Source organism: Octopus bimaculoides, chromosome 4, assembly GCF_001194135.2.
Source record: "Octopus bimaculoides isolate UCB-OBI-ISO-001 chromosome 4, ASM119413v2, whole genome shotgun sequence".
NCBI lineage: Eukaryota > Metazoa > Mollusca > Cephalopoda > Octopoda > Octopodidae > Octopus > Octopus bimaculoides.
Window position 1 is genome coordinate 26409115 of NC_068984.1, and position 5883 is coordinate 26414997.

At 34.0% G+C, this 5883-nt stretch overlaps 1 long non-coding RNA gene across 2 annotated transcripts in view; it reads left to right on the forward strand.

Annotated features, from left to right (window-relative positions):
• Window positions 1–198: 198 nt before the first annotated feature.
• Window positions 199–5883, forward strand: part of LOC106875958 (uncharacterized) — a 12573-nt gene continuing 6888 nt past the window's right edge. For both annotated transcript variants that reach the window (XR_008264032.1, XR_001410182.1), the window contains exons 1-2: window positions 199–270; window positions 4763–4936. This is a non-coding gene — a long non-coding RNA (uncharacterized LOC106875958). The remainder of the gene's footprint in view (window positions 271–4762; window positions 4937–5883) is intronic.

The window sequence follows — 5883 nt, forward strand, 5'->3', positions numbered from 1 at the left end:
TATATATATATATATATATATATATATAGATAGATAGATAGATAGATAGATAGATATGTGTGTGTGTATGTGTGTGTATGAGTGTGTGTGCGTGTATGTATGTATATATATATATATATATGTGTGTGTGTGTGTGTAGGTGAGTATGTGCGTATGTATTATTGTTATTTGTTGTAACTGTTATTATGACGTATCATAGGAGATAAAGAGAAATCTGTTTTATAATGTTCAGAGTATCATTATTTTTGCTGATGAAGCGCTGATAAAATTGTAAGTTGTTTTGAATAACCTGAAATAATGCTATGAGATTAAGTTGGAATGGTGAACAGTTGCTTCTGTGCGTGTAATGGTGGAATGAGTGGGGTGTGTTAGTGATGGCGGTGGTGATAGAGATACTAGTGGGGTTCTTAATGATGGTGATGATGACTGTGGTGTAAATGTTGGTGGAGTTAGTTGGGTCTTTCGTGTTGATGTTAGTGGTGAAGCTGGTGATAGTAAGATCGTCGTCGGAGGGGGCTGGTGTTGATGGGGAGACGGTAGTGGTGTTGTTGGCGGTGTTGGTTGGGCTGGCGTGGCACGAGTAAAACTTACGCAAAGATAACAATATAATAGTAAAACTTGATGTGTTGCTATGAATAAGTGTAAAAATATCTCGGATGGCAGTATCTCTTTAATTAAAGAGAAATGACTAAAATAAGAGCACAATTCTTTCTATCTCAAGAGCATATAATTATTATACGTAGATTCGTAGAAAAACATTAAAGATTTACGTAGACACAATATTAATAGTAAATATATGAATAAAAAACATTTATACGTACATGCATACTAACATATGGCTGTAACTCCCACATCCTCAACAGCTGTTGCAAAATGTCAGCAAGCTACTACCGTCCTATGTGGCATGATGTCATAGTAATAACAATATACAGAACCATATGCATGGAAGACTACCCAGATTGATGTATCTAAATACTGGTGACACCAGATGCATCGAGATATTAGAAAGTACGTTAGAACATTTCAGTCAATAGTTCGACGTAAATATATTAATTTCTAACTTAACCACAAGGACAAAATTTGCAGTAGGGCAGAGATGATGATATCAACTTGACCGTAGTAGTTCATCGTCATCAACGCTTAGATGTTGCCATCTTGAGTCTTATGATTCATAGGGCTGGTTACCTGATTTGTATGGGGTATATGTAATCGAAATCAAAACATTCTCACTGAAAGGATCGCCAGTCCGTCGTATGGTTACTCATTTACGGATGAGTAAACTGAGCAACTTGAAATGAAGTGTTTTGCTGAAGAACACAACTCACCACCCTGTCCAGAAAACGAACCTGCGACCTGCGATCTTGAGTGTTATACTCTAATCACTAGACCATGCACTTTCACGTCATAGTGCTTGGCCGGCACTTATTTCTTAGAACGATAAAAGGAAGAGACAACTCTAGCGAAATTTAATGTAAACATATTAGAACGAAAATCTCAATATTCTAATATAATAATGAAGATCTATGGTTTCTTTCAGAATAAAGACATTTCTGTTTGTAGGCTTTCATTAATAAGTAATAAACGGTTTCCTTCCGCTTCCGAGTCGAGTTTAATGCATGACCTTCTCAGATGAAGAGTCACAATAACATACGATGCTATAATGATGAGAATATAGCCAAGTGTATACATCACACCATATGACTAGAACATATTTGATTCTCCTTTAAAGGAGGAAAGATAAAAGAAGCAGGGTTTAAACTTGAAAGGCAGAAATAAAATTAAATTTTGTAAGGGATCTGATCCAACACCCTTTTGTTTCTTTCAAACTTGCCTCCAACTTTGGAGAATATTAATTCTGCTACACTCGAAAGTATCACTCTGGTTGTCTGTTATTAATATATATGTGTATATATATATATATATGTGTGTGTGTTTAATATATATATATATATATATATAGCAATATAAAAATATACAAGGTGTAAAGAGACTGAAGATTCAGTATACACCCTGTGGCAAAATTATGTGTTGAAAATATGTGTAAAAAGAATATACATAAAATATATCTATATAATATGTATATATTTATGTATATATGTATATATTTATAAAAAGATATTAAACTATATGAAACGAAGGCATTTCTCTTCCACTTTTTATATTTTTTTTTACACATATTTTCAACTATCAACTATATATATATATATATATATATATATATATGTATAAGTCCCCTTGCTTTCTTTATGAATTTTTATAACGTTATCATATAGACTGTTGTTATTTATCACCGTCCAAACATCCGAAGTACAAAAGAGATCCGTAATGAGGGTCACAGCACAAACTTTATCGTTGCGATTCTTGCCATAAGTTTTCTCCAAATTGTGCTAAAACTATTTTTAATCTTTCATCTGTCTGTAAATAGTTTCTTTATATATACACCTGCAGCTATCTCAGAGTGTATTGTGTAGTTCTTTTTTGTGTAGAATTATTTTTCACATATACATGTCCATGAGTGCTTCCACTTCGTACAGTGTATGTGAATGAGAGTGTGTATTTGTGTTCACTGTGCAAATTTATTACACTGATGCACGTGTGCTTTCATATCTGCATGTTTTGTTTATGTGTCGATTTTTCCAAGATCTTATCCACTAAAAGCTCTCCGGGAGAGTGAGCTTTTAGAAAGTGAGAAGTTTACTGAGGTTAATTATTTTCTTTTTATACTACCTTGGGCAAGTGTTTTCTACTATAGCCTCGGGCCGACCAAAGCCTTGTGAGTGGATTTGGTAGACGGAAACTGAAAGAAGCCCGTCGTATATATGTATATATATATATATGTATGTGTATGTATATGTTTGTGTGTCTGTGTTTGTCCCCCAACATCGCTTGACAACCGATGCTGGTGTGTTTACGTCCCTGTAACTTAGCAGTTCGGCAAAAGAGAGCGATAGAATAAGTACTAGGCTTCCAAAGAATAAGTCCTGCGGTCGATTTGCTGGTCTAAAGGCGGTGCTCCAGCATGGCCACAGTCAAATGACTGAAACAAGTAAAAGAGTAAAGAGAGTAAGAGTCGACGTTTATGAATTAAAGACAAGAACAAGAGCAACAGAAACAACACCACCAATACCAACTCCAACACCAACCACCCAACGGGTAAAATGTGCTGCTGCTACGGCTGCTGCCATTATTGTTGTTGTTGTTTTTGTCGATGTTGTTGGTGTTGGTTTTATTGGTGCTGCTGTTGTCACTTTTGCTATTGCTGCTGTTGCTGCAATTGCTGCTGCCACAGCTGTTGCTGTCTCTTTCGTTGTTGCTGTCTCTTTCGTTGTTGCTGTCTCTTTCGTTGTTGTTGTTGCTACCACTACTACTACTACTACTGCGGCTGTCCCTGTTGCTGCTGTTGTCATTGCTACAGTTGTTGCTGTTACTACGAGGTGGACTTTGTACTGTTACAGACTCGTTTTTCTCCTCCCCCCTCTCCTGTATTGTTGCCAGTAACGGAGGGAAGCGGAGGGAAATCTTCAGCAATCACCAGATTCTTTTTTTCTCAACTCTTCCAAGACGCACTCCGCCATCTTGTTGAGTTGTGTTTGATTAAATTGAATTAAACGCCCATCGAACTTATTTGGTGGGCCAAATATAGTCCCTCGAGGGGCTAAATAACAATAGAAAACCAGTAATAGGTTTCTGGTGTTTCTATTGCCAACTTGGAATAAAATAAATAATGCAAAAACGCACCAAACCGGTGTAGATAAATGTTTGCAACTGCACCAACTTAGAGCGTTTGAAAATGTGTCCTTTGTACTCTGCAGTGAATAATAATGATATTACTACTACTACTACTACTACTACTACTACTACTACTACTACTACTACTACTACTGATAATAATAATAATGATAATAATAATGATAATAATAATGATAATAAAAATAATAATAATAATAATAATAATAATAATAATAATAATGATAATAATAATAATAATAATAATAATAATAATAATAATAATAATAATAATAATAAGAAGAAGAAGAAGAAGAAGAAGAAGAAGAAGAAGAAGAAGAAGGTGAAGATAGTGCCAATTATTATTGGGTCTTTGGAACAGTATGAGAAGGTACCAAAAGGAATATAAATAAAATTGGAGCAGAGTGCTCAATAGAACTGTTGCAAAAGGTTTGCTTCCTTGGCACGGCTAGAATAATCAGGAAAGTATTAGATAGCTGAAAAGAACGAATAGCATGGTGCCGTAGGCTGCAGGTAGTAAGCCGGCTACGCATGCAAGATTCCAGGAGCTCCAATATAACCTATGATAAAGAGATAATAATAATAATAATAATAAGAAGAATTTTTTGATCATTCGAACCTGCGGTCTGGTTTTGTGAATCTGGTTTAGCTGGCTGGATCCGCTAAACTTTGCTTACATCACTTTTGCACCCCCAAAACTTATAATGATAAGTAATACACATAGAGTCACAGTCATGAATCATAACGTGGGCTTAGAAAGTAACAGATTGCACAGAGGATTGACATAACTAGATAAGGTTTTACAGTTGCGAAAAAGAGAGCTACCAGTTCGATGTTGTGAATGTAGGTTAGATGTCACGAACAAAGTAAGCCATTAGTTCGACTCATAAAACCATGAGCATTTGACGAATAATATAAAGAAAATAAAAGGATTATTTTTAAAATATATTTTTTCTTTCTGGTTTTCGTTCTTTCTGTGATTTTAACGACTTCGGGCTTGTCTATTTCATTATAGTGATGCCTCATCCACTGAAAACCATGTGCTAAATGAAACAACATTATCCAAATCTTCTAATTATTTGTCAGTAATTCATTTCTAAAGACGAAGACAAAACGCTTAGAAAGACAGAGGATGTGCTGAAGAAAAGAATTTAATTTTGAATGTCTTACACTAACTAGCATTTAAACGGTAAGCCAGGTCTTCTAAAACATCTGACACTCCTTTAAGACGTATTATGATTGATTACAGTCTATGCAGGCAACTATATCACAAACTCTATAGTGTATTTGTTCTGATGCTAAACTCAGCTGTTGACTAAAAAGACAGGCAACTTAATTAACAACGAAGTGTTGCAAAAAAATGTTCTAAGCACCTATTTCATTAGTTTCAACGTTGTTATGATGATCTTATTATACATCTATTACGCATTTGAAAACTATCAATGGTTTTAGTGTATCTCTTCTTCATATATTGAACATTTTTGTTTGTTTCTTTTCGACATTTATTTCACATTCTTCACAAAAAGTTAAACATCTTCCGTTCCTGTAGATTGCTGATTAGATATTTTGTTACTGAAATATTTTGCATTCATTTAATACGAGTGTTTTGTGGATATCAAAGTATACATTACCTTTTGTATGTTGTTCTTGTTCCAAATAATGAACTGAGGTCATAAAATGATGGAGGATGTTGTATACTTATGTCAATACTGTCTTATAATAATTCACTGAATAAGACAACTTTATATAGAAAACTCAACTTCCCGCCTGTGTACTCCCTTCTTTCTTAACAATTTACAATGAACTTTAAAAAAGTCCTTCTCGTCAATGAAACCATCACAGATAAGGATATCACTGTTTCTTCATTTGTACACATACACAAAAAAATTACATGTTTTCGTACTTATGTATGAGAATATCACTTTTTCCTTATTAAATATTGTTATGATCTAAGAATTATAATTTAGAAATATATGTACACTTTTCATATATACATATTATATACATACACATATACATATTCATACTTACACATACACTCACATATATGAATGTATGTATGAATGTATGTATGTATGTATGTATGTATGTATGTATGCATGTATGTATGTATGCATGTATGTATGCGCGTGTATG